Source organism: Orcinus orca, chromosome 17, assembly GCF_937001465.1.
Source record: "Orcinus orca chromosome 17, mOrcOrc1.1, whole genome shotgun sequence".
Classification (NCBI taxonomy): domain Eukaryota; kingdom Metazoa; phylum Chordata; class Mammalia; order Artiodactyla; family Delphinidae; genus Orcinus; species Orcinus orca.
In genome coordinates, this window is record NC_064575.1 from 52,021,377 (window position 1) to 52,037,142 (window position 15,766).

The window sequence follows — 15,766 nt, forward strand, 5'->3', positions numbered from 1 at the left end:
GGTTGAGGTAACCTGTGCTAGGCAAAAGGCAAGATTTGAGAAATTTAAAACGGGAATGCCAAGTCAGATCAGTGGTTTGAAAATATCATGTAAGTTGAATCATAAAGGATAGACTACAGGGTGCATTTTGGGGATATAGGCTAACCTTCTGTACCATAGAGACTCAAAATAAGACCCAAACAGAAGAGTTTCCTTCTTTCTTATGTAACAGTCTAAAAATGAGTGGTCAAGGGCCACAAAAATGGCACTATTCCATGAGGCCACTTGGGGACTGAGATTCCTTTTAATCTTGTTTCTCTACTATCTCCCAAGACAGTGGTTCTTAAAGTGTAGTCCCTGGGCCAGCAGCGTCAGAATCACCTGGGAACTTTATTAGAAATGCATATGGTGGACTTACCTGGTGGTGCAGGGGTTAAGAATCCACCTGCCAATGCAGGGGACACGGGTTCGAGCCCTGGTCCGGGAATATCCCACATGCCGCAGGGCAACTAATCCCGTGTGCCACAACTACTGAGCCTGCACTCTAGAGCCCACGAGCCACAACTACTGAGCCCGTGTGCCACAACTACTGAAGCCCGCGCGCTTAGAGCCCGTGCTCCGCAACAAGAGAAGCCACTGCAGTGAGAAGGCCGTGCACCGCAACAAAGAGTAGCCCTGGCTCACAGCAACTAGAGAAAGCCCGCGGGCAGCAACAAAGACCCAACACAACCAAAAATAAATAAATAAATAAATAAGTTAATTAATTACTAAAAAAAGGAAATGTATATGGTAGGGCCCGGCAATCTGTGTTTTAGCAAGCCCTCCGGGTGATTCTGAGGCACACCCAAGTTTGAGAAACACTCACCTAAGATTTTTTTCCTCATCTATCAGGTCAAAACTGCGGATGAGCCTGCGGAAAGGTGGAAAAAAAGCAAAAAGAGGGCAAACTATTTCCTTTTCAAAGAAAGTGCCTGGAAGGTGAATGCATAACTTCCTCTGACATCCTATTGGCTGATACCTAGTCATGTGTCCATGTGGCCACCTAACTATGAGGGACCTTGGGAAATGTAGGCTCTAACTGGGCAGTCTGTGTCCAGCTAAAACTTGCAATTCTGTACTAAAAGAAACATCAGGGAATGAATACTGGCAGAAAATTAGTAGCCTCCATCACTACTGCAACAGGACAGGCAAAAAGGTGAGGGGAACTACTATTAAAGTAGTGGTTATGTATTGGAGAGGAAGGGATGTATTGGGGAAGTAGGTTCTGTTTTGATCCTATGGTGAGGGAGAGGAAGGAGAAGTGACAACTCCTGCGTTTCTACGTGGGTAGATGGTGATGGTGTTGCCTGGGGTAGAGATTCTAGGGGAAGAGAAAAGAAAGGAGAATATGAAATTTGACATTAGACATAATGAATTTGGGCTGACCGAGGAATGTCCAGGTAGAAATATGCAGATCTGTAGGCAGTTGGAAACACTTGTTCAAGGACCCTGAGAAAGGTTGGTGCTAGAGGTAGAGACTGGCAAACGCCATGGTGATGGGAGCTTGGGCGTGAACTGGATTGCCCAGCGTGTGACACAGGAAGGGGCACTAAGGCGGAGGGACACTGATATTCAAGGTGAGTGCCGGAAGACAGGCTCATGAAGAGCGGTCACTGTGATACTGGGGCCAAGACAAGGGGATTAGAGAACTCAGTGGAGGAAGGAAGGCACCTTAAGGTCAGGGTGGTACCAGTGTCCAATGCTGCAGAGGTGACAAATGGGACAAAGCCTCAGAAGTGGTCTCTGGTGGCAGATCAGAAAAGCTGCGACTCAGACAGCTTAGGAGACATGCCGAAGGTTCCACAGCTAGTAGGCCGCAGAGCCAGCCAGCATGTCTTCTGGCTCTAGCCTTCCCCTTACAAGGTGTGGAGGCAGCCACTGCTGCTCTCCTCCTAACACTGTCTGTGCAGGAGGCCTTAGCGTTCTCCCGACACCGAGCTGGGGTTTAGAAGCTCACTTCTGGTTTGTGGCTCTCTAGCCGTCTGTAGGACTGGTTTCCAAAACTGTCATGGTTCTTTCTGCCTCCCGTTGGCTTGCACTGACCCATCCCGAGTCTAATTGTGACACCAGGCTGGGCTTTATGGGCTTCCCTTTCCTCCTAAGCATTCCACTGTCATGTCGCCTTTGTCCTTGTGTCATGCCTCACCCTGCATCCCAGCTTCAGAGCAATGTGAAACAGTTGTCACACCCTTACCTACCATGCTCTGTCAGCCCGGTGCGAAAGAGGAGCTTGATGGCTAAAAAGGAGGACTCAAGTTCAAATCCACTGCACAGCGGATCCTACCTTCCATGCAGTTTCAAGTGCAAACGTCTTGACTTGCTGAAGATGCTGGACACCTTTGTCAAGGACCAACCCCAGCAATGTGACCTTATTCACTGCAGGTTGATCATGAACTTGGCACCATGCAAGGTTGCTTATCTCCAAAGCCTTCAATTTTTTTACCCTATGTTCCTAAGTGTTTGATAATTGTGTATCAGGGTACTTTCAAGGCAGCTGAATTCTACGGCAGCTTTCAGCATCCTGCTTCTGGTGAATGTTACTGCCTGTTGGAAGGACTTTGCAGCTACAGGCAGACTCCCACCACCCACCGATGGGCTCGTTATCAATCCATAGTTGTGTGCTGACTGCAAAGTGGTCCCAGGTTTTTGCATATATTGTGAGATCACTATGGGAACACAGTCATTATGATACAGCAGTTCCTGTCTTGAGTACTTTAGATAGCTTTCTTTTATGGTTTTCTTTCCTATTGATATGAAAGAGATTCTTGATAACCAAAGATAAATATATCCACAGATTTCAGGTTCCTTGTTTCATATATGAGCATGACTTCGAAATTGAATAAGCCCAGATCTGTGATGCCACTGTGTATTCTCGTAGCAGGTGAGTCACACAGGACTCCATCAACTCTGACATGTTGGATGACCTTGAGAATTCAGTGATTTCCTATGACGTAGAACAAACCAGGTTAGTAGTTGCCAGCAGAAACCAGGCATAAATACTGCTAGTAAATACTACTACTGGTTCTAAAATATATACCTTATCAGTTCATACTTCACTTTTTTCTCTTACCACCAAAGTCCAAGCTATCATGACACAATCACTAACCTGGGCTGTTAACCAGTCTCCCTGCTTTCATTCTGACCCCCTCCATCCATTTTCCACAATGAAGCTGGAGTCATCTTGTATGTAAAATGTATCATGTCACTCGTCTGCTTAAAACTCATCTGTGTTCCATCTCATCTCAGAATAAAGTCCAAGATTAACACCACGGTCTACGAGGCCCTATGTGATCTGACTGCTGCCTGACTCTCCCATCTCATATCATACCACTCTCTTCCCCTTTGTAATAATCTGTCTACATTGTCTCTCCTCCACCTCGTAATGATCTATCCACACTGGCTTTCCTGTTTCTTGCCCATAGGACCACCATGTACAGCCGTGCAGGTTGTGCACTGCATAACTCTGGGAGGGGCATTCGGTAGGCTGCAGGGTGCATGATGGACCCAGAAATGCACAGCATGGTGGTCCAGCTCACACACACCAAGATTTCAGCATTTGCTGGTCATTTTGCCCGGTACATCCATCAGATTCTTTGAACAGCTGGCCCCTTCTTGCCATCCATTCAACAAATATTCCACAAAGCACTATTCTCTACCAGGCAGAACTGGTTACATAATTTGCAGGGCCCAGTGCAAAATGAAAATCAGGGCCTCTTATTCCAAGATTATTCAGAATTTCAAGATGGTAACAGTAGAGCATTAAACCAAGCAGAGGCCCTTCTGAGTATGGGGCCCTCTGTGACCACACAGGTCTCGCCCCCATGAAGTTGGCACTGGCCTCGGTCTCAGTTTAAATGTCACTTTCCTGGGGGGTCCTTCCCAACCACCCAAGCCAAAGGAGCTTTCTGATACTGTGCAAAGGCGAGCAAAGGCCTCCCTTTCCTTTCCAGGTACAATCACAGCATTTTGAATTACTGATGAAACAAGAATCCCGGGTTCCACTCGCACTGTGTTTTTAGGTTGAACATCCAATCAACCTAAAAGGTTTTGTGTTTCACTTTAATGAAGTCTTGGACAGGTTCTCATTTTTCTATAAATTGGCCCTGAAGGAGCTGACGGGCCTCATAGGCCAAGGAGAACTTTGCTGTACAAAGATCAAAAAGGACCCATTATAACATTAAAAATTTGAAAAGGATACTATGATTGGATTTTTTTTCTAATAGAAAACAACAATGCACATTTTATGGAGCTAGTGATTTCATGTGTAGTAATAAACTCAATGGTATTTTAAGGTTTAATAGAAAATGCACAGTTACTAATTGGCTAGCATATATTTCCCCCTGCCTTTGGAAATTAAAGTTTTTGCTTTTGATGAAATAAAAATTATTTAAGTACAATTTCATCCTTGAAAAGGCAAAGTTTTGTTGTTTTGTAGCACTGTGATATTTCTTATATAACATATGGTTAGTTCAAAATATACATTGCTATCATTCATAAGACATTTATAAATAATGGATTATAAAGTTCCACATATGGTATTTGACTCAGAAAAAAAGGATGCATAGAACAGTTTCTTTATAAGATCTTCTCATCTTGTTATGGTTTCTCTCCTACTCCTGGGAATCTAATACTCTCAGCCTAATAACAGGAGAAGCAAAAAGTTCAAGGCTCTGTGACGGTGAGATAAGGCAAGAACATGTAATTTTCAGAGAGACTGCCATTCCTGCCACCATCCTCTGGCTAGGCAATGCCATCTGGGGGTTTCAGATATGGTTTTCTGTAGTGGATTACCCTTGGGTTACTGCCAGGAGCAAAGCAGTTGTAAAAATGCAACTTCCTAAAAGCATTCACAACCAAGGGAGAAAACAAGTTTCTGCCCCAGTTTTTGCTAATTTTGTAAGCAACCATAAAAAAAAAAAAAAGAGAGAGAGAGAAAAAAAACCTAAGAACGATATGCATTTACATTTGTGTAAGACAAAGAATGAAAGTAAAAGTAACCATGCATAAGGTACCTCACTCAAGAAGTCTAGTCCTAGACTGAATTATGAAGGAAAGAAACCCTGACTTCCTGCCTTCTTGCCCCATTTGCTCTCAGAAAAGTAGCTGATAAACTAATTTATACTAAGGTGTAAATGACTAATAAATGTTAATGGATTATCTTTCGCAGGAGTATTTGCTTTAGAGCAGGGAAAAAAGAGTCTTTGCCCAAGAGCTGAAAGTTTTAGTGGTAGAATTTCAGCAGAGCCCAAAACTCATCCACAAATTGTTCCATCTTAAGAGAAGAGAGAGTTGTCTGTACTTACTAGTTCCTTTTTTCTTCTCTCATTTCTCTCTCTCTCTCTCTCAACTTTTTGTTTTTGTTTTGGAATAATTTCAGGTTTACAGAAAAGTGGCAAAGATAATACAGAGAGTTCCCATGTATCTCTCATCCAGTTACTCCCAATGTTAACATTTTATATTACTATGGTATGTTCGTCAAAATAAAGAAACTAACATTAGAACATTCTTATTCACTGCACTCCAGACTTTGTTAGGGTTTCATCAGTTTTTCCACTAACGTACTTTTTCTGTTTGCTCCAATCCAGGACACCACACTGCATTTAGCCCATTCTTTTTTATTCCCAATCTAATCTTTTATCCCCAGAATTCCACATGTAAGTCTGGTTACATTACTTCTTTATTCAAACACCCTGATGGCTTCGTTCTCACTCAAAGCAGAATCCAAAGCCATTACCAAGACTACAAGGCGCTACATGATCTGCTCCCTCCTCCAACTCTCTGTCTTAACTGCCCACCAGCTCTCTCCCATTTATCCCATTCCAGCCACCCTTGCCTCCTCTTCCTTCGACCTACCAAGCGTGTTTTGCCTCAGCGGCTTGTACTCGCTATGGCCTCTACTTGGAATGTTTTGCCCCTGGGTATCTGACTGGCTTGTCAGGAAGGGATGTAAGGTTGAATGAGCAGGGTGGGGTGACCAACTCCTCCAGGTTTGCCAGGGACTATCCTGATTTTAAAATTGAAAAGCCGGGCTTCCCCGGTGGTTCAGTGGTTAAGAATCCGCCTGCCAATGCAGGGGACACTGGTTCGAGCCCTGGTCCGGTTAGATCCCACGTGCCGCGGAGCAACTAAGCCTGTGTGCCACAATTACTGAAGCCCGCGTCCCTAGAGCCCGTGCTCCGCAACGAGAGAAGCCACTGCAATGAGAAGCCTGCGCACCCCAATGATGAGTATACCCCGCTCTCGGCAACTAGAGAAAGCCCGCGTGCCGCAACGAAGACCCAATGCAGGGTAGGGTCAAAGCTATTTGTGAAGACAAATAGCTTTTTTTTGTAAGGTGTACAAAAAATTTTTTTAAAAACCCTGAAAAGCCATGTACCCTGGGAACCCTCTCGGTTCCTGGCAAACTAGGACAGCTGGTCACCTAGCAGGGGTAGGTTTGTGTAGGGGATTTGCTAACATTTAATATGGAGGCTAGAGAAGACGTCATGGACAAGGAGACATTTGGGCGAAGGCTTGATGGAGGCGAGGGACTGAGTTTGCCATTCCTTATTGTATGGTTCCTGGGGGTCTGTCTACAGATCCCACTGAGCAGAGATAAAGAACACCCCAACGGTTGTCAAAAAATACATTAAAACTTTTTTTCTTAAATGATACAAATGAACTTATTTTATTACAAAATTTATTACTTATTTACAAAAATTTGTGGCTACCAAAGGAGAAGGTGAGAGGGGGGAGGGATAAATTAGGAGTTTGGGATTAACAGATATAAACACCACTATATACAAAATAGATAAACAACAAGAACCTACTGTATAGCATAGGGAACTATCTTCAATATCTTGTAATAACCTATAATAGAAAAGAATCTGAAAAAGAATATATATCACATATATATCATATATATATATATAACTGAATCACTTTGCCATACACCAGAAACTAACACAATATTGTAAATCAACTATGCTTCCATTTAAAAACAAAAAGAAAAAAATGTTTTTCCTTCCATTTTTCTTGAGATATAATTGACAAATGGCACCGTATAGTGTAAGGTGTACAGCATATGATTTGACTTACATACATCATGAAATGATGGTACAAAATTCCAGGTGTAAGATAAATAATTACTAGGGATGTAATGTACAACACGATTAATATAATGAACACCGCTGTATCTTATATATGAAATTCGTTAACAGAATAAATCCTAAGAGTTCTCATCACAAGGAAAAATATTCTTTTTCTTTTATTTTGTATCTATAGGAATGATGGATGTTCATTGAACTTATTGTGGTAATCATTTAAAATGTTGTTTTTAATAATCGCGCTCTCAGATTTTATAAGATCTACAATGAGTAGCCGAGGAGGCTTTGGAGCCCAGCAAATATGGAGTCTCGGCTCTGCTATGTGACGTTGAACAAGTTATTTCATTTCTCACAGCCTGATTTTTCTCACTTGTGAAGTGAGGGTTATAAAAACCTCAAGGGTTATTGTAAAGATTAAAAGAGTTAATATGTATAAGGTGCTTTGAACCATTCTGGCAGATAAACACTCAATTAAAATCCATTATTGTTGTTCTTTTCTCCCCATGTTTTCGGTGGGGCATCGATACTCAATGTAAGTGCTGTTGTGTGCAGGACACAGGGATATAATCAAGGGCGATGGAAAAGGAGTTTGGGAGAAAGAAGGCCGTAAAGAAGGGGATCACAAAAGATGAGTTAATTCAGGTACTTATTTTTAAATGATTTTTGAGATAATTGCAAAAATTTACATGCAGGTATAAGGAATAATTTAGAGACATCGGATATACCCTTCACTCAGCTTCCCTCAGCAGTAACATCTCACATTATTATAGCACAATATCACAACCAGGAAATGCATAGTAGGTACTTCTCATTCTGTTACTGAAACTAAGACCGTCATCTTCATGGAACTGAACAACCAGTGCTTCCTCCTTGAGGGTGGAGAGCCAGGGGCCGAGGAGTGTAGGCCCATCGTCCTCATCACGTCAATGATGGACCACTGCAGTGGGCGCATCACCTTGCTCTCTGCTCCAATCCACTGCAAACCACAGCCTGTGCTTCTGATAGGATCACTTCTTAGCAGTGTTCTCTTTGGCCTTAAGCATAGTCAAACTTACGGCTTACTGACTGTTTATTATGGCCGCAGGCTCTGTGCTAAATATTTTTCATGCGTTATCTCCATCTTTACAACAGCCCTAGGTGATAATATTGTCCCCATTTCATAGATGATGAAACTGAGGCCTTGTACGGTTAAGCAGCTTGCCCAGGTCATGTATCTAGGAAGTAGGAGAGGTGGGATTAAAATGCAGACCACCTGATTCCAAAGCTATTCTCACCAACCCACACACACCTCACATTCATGGCGGAGTACAGAGGAAAGGGACAGGGTTGACAGGTGTTTTCTTGCCTTCCTCAGTGAATTCACGATTGAGTTGGGGTGGGGCAGAATATAAAAACATAAATGATAGCACAAGGCAGTATATGTAAAGCACTAATCCAGGGTGATCTAGGCACCCAGGGGCAGGGCAGCTGGGAAAGGTCTTCTGAAGGAAGCGAGGGGAAATGGGCTGGGCCTTGTGAAGAGGCCTTGTCTGGCGGAGCTCACACTGTTATGACAGTCATGTCTGGTTTCACCCCACCTTCCCCTGTCTCCCTCCTGACCTTAACCAAAGGGATCTGTGGTAGACTTATTTCAGAATACATAATCATCCTAATAGCTGGCGTGTACAGTGTGCCTGCATTGGGCTAGTCACTGTTTTAAGTGCCTTATGTATCGTAACTCATTTAATCTTCACACGAACCTAGAGCATAGGTACTATTATTAGCCCCATTTTACAGATGAGGCTATTGAGGCACAGAGAGGTCAAGTAACTTGCCCAAGGTCACCCAGTTAGTAAGTGAAAGCCAGGATCTGAACCCAGGTGGTTTGGGTCTAGACTCCCCACTTTGGAGTCTACTCCCGCCCTCTACTTTGCAAGTCCTTTGTACACATCTCTATAAAATCTCACCCAGTCAAAACTCAAGTGAAATAGCACAACACCCATCACCCAAAGGGGAGCAAGCACTTTCTGAGCAACAAACTTCTGTGATTGGCCCTGGGCCCAGTGATTCACATTTCATTTTCACTACAGTCCTGCAAGGTTTGTATACGTGAAGAAATTAAGCTTCAGAGATATTAAGTAACGTGCTCGAAGGCTGAGATTCCCACCCGAAACCTATGTCCTCCTCTGTATGTAGCTCGTGTTTCAAATCCCTCTTTCTCTGAGGCCTTCCTCTCCCCATCACCCAGCAGCCACGCATCAGGCCCTGCTCCGCGCTGGCCACACGCATCCTGCACCTATTTAGAAATTTGCACACATGGCCTTAATGGTTTTCTCAGCAATACTCCTCCCCAGGCAAGAGTGGCCCAAGTGTCAGGAGACATGGGGCCTGCTTTGTAGGGCTTATAACATCCTAAGATTCCAGATCTGGAAAGTACCCAGAGATAATCAGACCCACTACTCACCCCAGCGAGGGTCTCCTTCTACAGTGATCCCTGATCATTTATTCATTCAGCAATAAATTCATTCAGCCTACTACGTGCCAAGCGTGTCCTGAGTGATGGGGATATGGCAACAAACAGGACAGGCAAATCCCTCATCTCCAGGAAGTTCCATTCCGGTTGGGGGAGACTGCCAAGAAACATGATTAAAAAGTAGAATCTATAGGATGTTGCTATATGGTACGGAGAAAAAAATTTAAAATAAAAATTAAAGTATGGAAGGGGAAGGCAAAGAATGGGGTGAGTGTGTGTGTGTGTGTGTGTGTGTGTGTGTGTGTGTGTGTGTGTGTGTGTGTGTGACAGACAGACAGAGAGGCAGAGAGAAAGAAAGAGAAAGAGTGAGCTTGGGTTGGCCAGTGGTAACCTTTCTGAGGATTTCTCTCTCAAAGTCCGTCAGCCACTATTTGCTTGAATACGTCAGCTGCAGAAAAGTCATTCCCTAAAAGGCACTCGTTCCGCTTTAAGCAAGCTCTGCTTGTTCTGCAGTTTATCATATCTTCTCCCAGTGACTTCTGTTCTTCATCCTGAGTTCTGCCTTCAGTAGCTGTACCCAGCAAGCCTAACGCCCTCTCCCAGGGCAGACCACCCTCCACCTGTTGGAGGACATCTGTTTCCTTTCAGTAGTTCCCCATAACCCTAACGGCCTCAGTTCTTTCAGCTGGTTCCTGAATGACATGGTTTCAATACCTATCACCCTGGTGGCTGCCCTCCTTTGAATGCCCTTTATCTCAAGAACAGAACATTTCCCTCTATGGTGAGTTGATCAGTGCAGAATATTTTAGGTTACTGCTCCCTGGATATAGACCCAGTACTACACAAAAACAAAATGAAACATGTTTTTAAGCTTTATGCTAATCAGAGCTCAGTCTCCACTGGGGGAAGCCAGTCTAGACTCGTCAGAACCTGGAAGCTAGGAGGCCAGTAGAGGGGAAGCCTCATTCAGAGTTAACTCTTATTTTATACACAATTCAAAGAAACCTCATTGTCTGATGTTCTAGCCCATAAACACTTAGAAGGAATAACTTGAAGGAAAACATGCATTTTGAAAGGCAAGCTCATTGTAAGAGCCAGGAAGGGCATCTGATAACTCCACAGGTGAAGAGTAGACAAGACTATAAAAAGCTGTCCAAAAAGGTCAAGAAGAGGAACATGGAGGCATTTGCCCAACATTCTACAAAAGTTTGTGGGAGGTTCATTGCACCATTCACAGCTTAGTGAACAAATGTCTCCACTCTTGGTGTTGATCCTGTGGCAGCATCAAACCAGTGAAGTTGTTCCTAAAGGCAGAGAGCAATGCAATGTCTTTAATACATTTTCTATATTTTTAAGGAATTAAAATTTTAAATTACTTTTATGGTAAAATTTCCATAAACACTTAGAAGGAATAACTTGAAGGAAAACATGCATTTTGAAAGGCAAGCTCATTGTAAGAGCCAGGAAGGGCATCTGATAACTCCACAGGTGAAGAGTAGACAAGACTATAAAAAGCTGTCCAAAAAGGTCAAGAAGAGGAACATGGAGGCATTTGCCCAACATTCTACAAAAGTTTGTGGGAGGTTCATTGCACCATTCACAGCTTAGTGAACAAATGTCTCCACTCTTGGTGTTGATCCTGTGGCAGCATCAAACCAGTGAAGTTGTTCCTAAAGGCAGAGAGCAATGCAATGGCTTTAATACATTTTCTATATTTTTAAGGAATTAAAATTTTAAATTACTTTTATGGTAAAATTTTTCTGATTTGGAGAATCTCACTCACTAGCAGGTTCTGAAAAATAAGGATTTCTGTATTAATAGCCTCTTGAAATCCAAGTTCCCTCTGAGAGTGACTCCAGCAACTTCAGAGCTTATAAATACCCTACATGTACCCTTCAGTCCTTTAGCCTTCAATCTAGGAGTTGAAAGAAGGGATAGTTTTCTCAGTATCACTGAGCTCTAAAATAGGAACCTAAGAGAGAACAACTATAGTGGCCACGTTTGAGAGAAAGAGGCAGAGATGGCGAGGGTCTGGCTTTACTTCGGAGCAGCCCCAGTTTGGGCCGGTTATATAGGTACACAAAAAAGAAGTTTATCAGTGCAAAATGGAACTGTCAAGATTGTTAAGTGATAGCTAATAATCAGGGTTCAAAAGTTGCATGGGGAAGGGGAGATGAAGGAGAGGGAGGAAAGAAAATATTCCCCAGACAGTCCTGCTTTTGTTTACCTCCCTTTCAGCCCAAATGATGCTGCCTTTGCCTCCTGATGTATGTTAGGAGACACAGCTCTCAACTTACATATTGATTTTGGATCTCACCGAAATGCGGGCCCAGTTTCTGTGGTATAGGAGAATCATTACTTGAAAGGTTTCAGACTTTGCTGATCCCATGAAATGAGATGCTGAGTTTTAGTATCATTCTCATTATTGTATCATTAATATCATTCTAGAGTCTCAAAAGCTGGAAAACCCAGACACCTGCTTATTGCAAGATGCTGGCTACTCTATAACCAATGTAAATTCCCTGTGTTTTCCCCTTAGTATTTATCATACCGACTTGACTTTCCAAGTACTTAATTTGTATTTGTAAGCTATTTTCTGTTTTTATTCCATGAATGGAGTTAACAACTGGACTGTCGTAGGAGAAAAGGACCTCTGTTTTGTTTAGAATTGGCAAGTAGGTGTCATTTTGCAAGTCAGTTCTGGTAGATTTGATGGAAAAGCCATGTTCTGAAGAATATTGAAACTGCTTCCAAGTTCAGGAGGGAAGAGTTCAGAGATCCATTAGCAATGTCTGCTCCAACACAGGACCGGAAGTATAGCATGCCTGTCGAATATTCGTTATCGGTGGCTTAGTTCAACAAATACTGAAGGTCAAGTAGTGTGCCACGTGCAGGATTTTGTTTGCTTTAGATTGTTTTTGTTTTAAATAAGGAAGACATTGTTCCTTTATTTAATGTAATAAATGGTGGACACATGACCAAACAACTGAACTCCAGTGTGCAATACGCAGTGATGAAAGCATATCGAGGTCCAAAGGGTCAGAGAGGAAGAAGTGGGATGACGTATCAGGGAAGTGGTCTAGAAGAAGGCCTGACATCAGCAATTTCAGAAGGCCGGACGGCCTCAGCTTTGGTCTGAATTCATCCCTTCTCACCTCAACCACTAACAAATGGCAGAGCACCAGTACATGACCAGTTTCTGGGCAGATTTCCCGTAGGCATTTTAATAAATAGCTCATATAGCTCTTCTCTCTGTCATCCACAGCCTCATCTCATTCTCAGGAAATCCTGGCTGGATGCCCCAAGTGTATAGCGTACCGCCCTGTGGACATCTGAAGGGGCCAAGGCAGGACTGCATAGAGAGCACTCTAATGGGCTCAGGCTTTCAAAGCACACATGCTAACAATGACAGAAATGGCCCAGAACCAAGGACAACTTTTTTTTTCCCAAGGACAATATTTTTTTAAATGCATAAGCTTTATGAGTAGTGTCAGGAGGGTCAAAAATCCAGAATAATCCAAGGTTTATGAAAAATGCTAAACAAAAGGGCTATTTCTAAGTTTGTTTGGACCAAAGCCACCAAGTAAGACTAATCTTGGAGGAGAGATGGATAATGCTAACATATACAAGAACATGATAAGAAAAAAATCATAATTACAAAATTATTTTCCATCATTTTCCTCTGTATCAGGTGTTTCGCACAGGTGGTGCGTCAAACTCACCTAGAGTGTTGGTAAAAATGTATATTCCCAGGCCCCATTTCAGACCTACTAAGCCGAAATCTCTGGAAGCAGGTTGGAGATGTGCATTTCTAACAGCTCTCCCTCCTCCAAGTGATTCACATGTACTCGAAAGGTTTAAAACCACTACCCTTAAGGACAGAATGACAAGGGCTATAAGGCAGTGAAATCCAAGATAAATGAGAAGGTGGTGAGAGTCCCGGCTGCTTCAAATGTGTTTAATTCTGCAACTCCTATGAAATACATCCAGGATAAAAAAAAATAACCTGCAGATGCGATTCTACAAACATCAACATCAGTCTTTAAGAAATCTTGGGAATGGCATGATCCCTAGAAGGTGGAGACAGGCAAACATTGGTTGCCATTACATGGTAAAAGGGGAAATTCGATAAAATACAGAACTGTCAGCTGTATAATGGATTCCCAGTGTTCCTAAACACTTAAAAGTAGAGTGTTGATCATTAACAGTCAGCCTGGAGTCATCACAAATAAATCCATACATGTCTTTTATTTTAAGCTGCAATAAACCCTTGTTGAAAATAGTCATTATAAATTATAAATAAAAACTGCATACTAAACGGATCTCATTTTTTTGATAAGTCTGTTAGAACAGCAGAATGATGAAGTTAGTTTATGCTGAGTTTTTCTTAGGCATCTGACAAAGTGTCTCATGGTATGTATTGAACAAGATGGAGAAATCTGAGAAAACTGATAGGACTAACCATTAATATTTATTGAGAGCCTACTTTATGTCAGGAACTCTACTAAGTGTTTTGTGAGTACTAATTAACTTAAACATCTACCCATTCCTATAAAGTAAAAAGAATTGTCCCATTTTACAGATGAGGAAACTAAGCAGAGCTTCATCAGGTAACTTGCCCAGGGTCATATAGCAAGGATATGGTGGGGCTAGGGTTGAGAGGTCAACTCTGAGATCAAAGCTTGGGTGCCTACCAACTGCACTATATCTCAGATGCATGGAGTTGCAGCTGGGTAAAATGCTATGTCCAGAAAGAGTCAATCTGTGGTTCATGCCAACCTGAGGGAATCACTAATGGCTGCCATGGCTCTACAAAACTGTCCCAGGACTGCTCAATATTTTTATTAGTGACTTGGATAAAAATATAGAGGTTCGGCTTATCAAATTTACACATGGCGTAAAGCTAGAGGGAGGGACAGCTAAAACTGTAAATAAGAGAATAATGATCCAGAATGATCTTGGCAGGTGAGAACAACAGACCAGAGCCAAAAAGACAAAATTTTTAAAGGACCATGGTAAAATCCTATACTCTGATTACAAAAGAAAGTATGATCAGGAACACCCAGCTTAAGTGCGTAAGACAAAACCTAGGAAATTAATTAGATCTATTGATACAGTCAGTCTCCTATAGATTCATTCAAAGGGATAAATATGCAACGACAACAAAATGACCTCCTGTACTTCTTTGTCTAACTGGCTCCCTGACCCACACCCCTCCCAAGCTGAAACTACCGTATTTCATCTAATTTGAGAGGCCATTGATTGCAAGATGCGCCAGTGGCTTCGTACCACTGAGAAAGGAGGAGGGAATGCCATCAATTAAACTAGGACACAATGCTTTCATATTACTTAGCATTTTATTTTATAATGATTGAAGGAACTTTTTAAACTTTACTAGCTCTTTGAGGAAGATGCAGTGGCTGTGGCACCTCCTGACCTTCAGCTGTTAGCTCGTGTGCAGGAACAGTGAGTGAGGAAGTTTTTAAGGATACTGGAAAGACACGCTCGGAGCCAAAGAGAGGGATTCATAGAATCAGAGTCGCATTAACCAGCTGCAATGGAAATGAAACCCCTGCGGAAGGTGTGAGCATCTTTATTAGAGGCACAAAGGAAAAGAACGTCAAAGTGAAAGGCCTTGGTGTCCCACTAAGACCCTGAGAATTACTACAAGAAAAATTCCTTGTGCTAAAGGTCCTAGGACTTGGGATTGCTTTCAGAAGAGAGTCCAGGGAATTCCTGGGCGGTCCAGTTGTTAGGACTCTATGCTTTCACTGCTGAGGGCCCGGGTTCAATCCCTAGTAGGGGAACTAAGATCCCGCAAGCCACTCAGTCAAAAACAAGCAAACAAACAAAAGATGAGAGTCCAGAGTGATCACTGATTTGCACAGCTCTTCTGAGATTGTTCAACAGATTACTTCAATCAATACAGAGCCAGGAGTATAGGTTGAAGTCACCATTGCTGGTGTTGAAATTAGCTATTTTAATTAATTGCTAAAAGAAGTTTAATAGACATAGATTTTATCACATCAATTGTGCACAATATGAAAGGAACACATAAGAGAAATAAATAGGTTAGAGTATTCCCCAGACTTCTCATTCAGAGTCCAGTCTTCGAAATGCATTTCACTTCAGAGTTGGGTATATATGTCCTGTTTTTCCAAACACAGTCATCCTCTGTGCCAGCAGGGGTGTCAGTTATGCAGGATTTCTT

General features: G+C 42.5%; 1 pseudogene; it reads left to right on the forward strand.

Moving 5' to 3' along the window:
* The first annotated feature begins 2,841 nt into the window (after positions 1 to 2,841).
* Positions 2,842 to 15,543, forward strand: LOC101270464 (40S ribosomal protein S20-like; annotated as a pseudogene).
* The last annotated feature ends 223 nt before the right edge of the window (positions 15,544 to 15,766 follow it).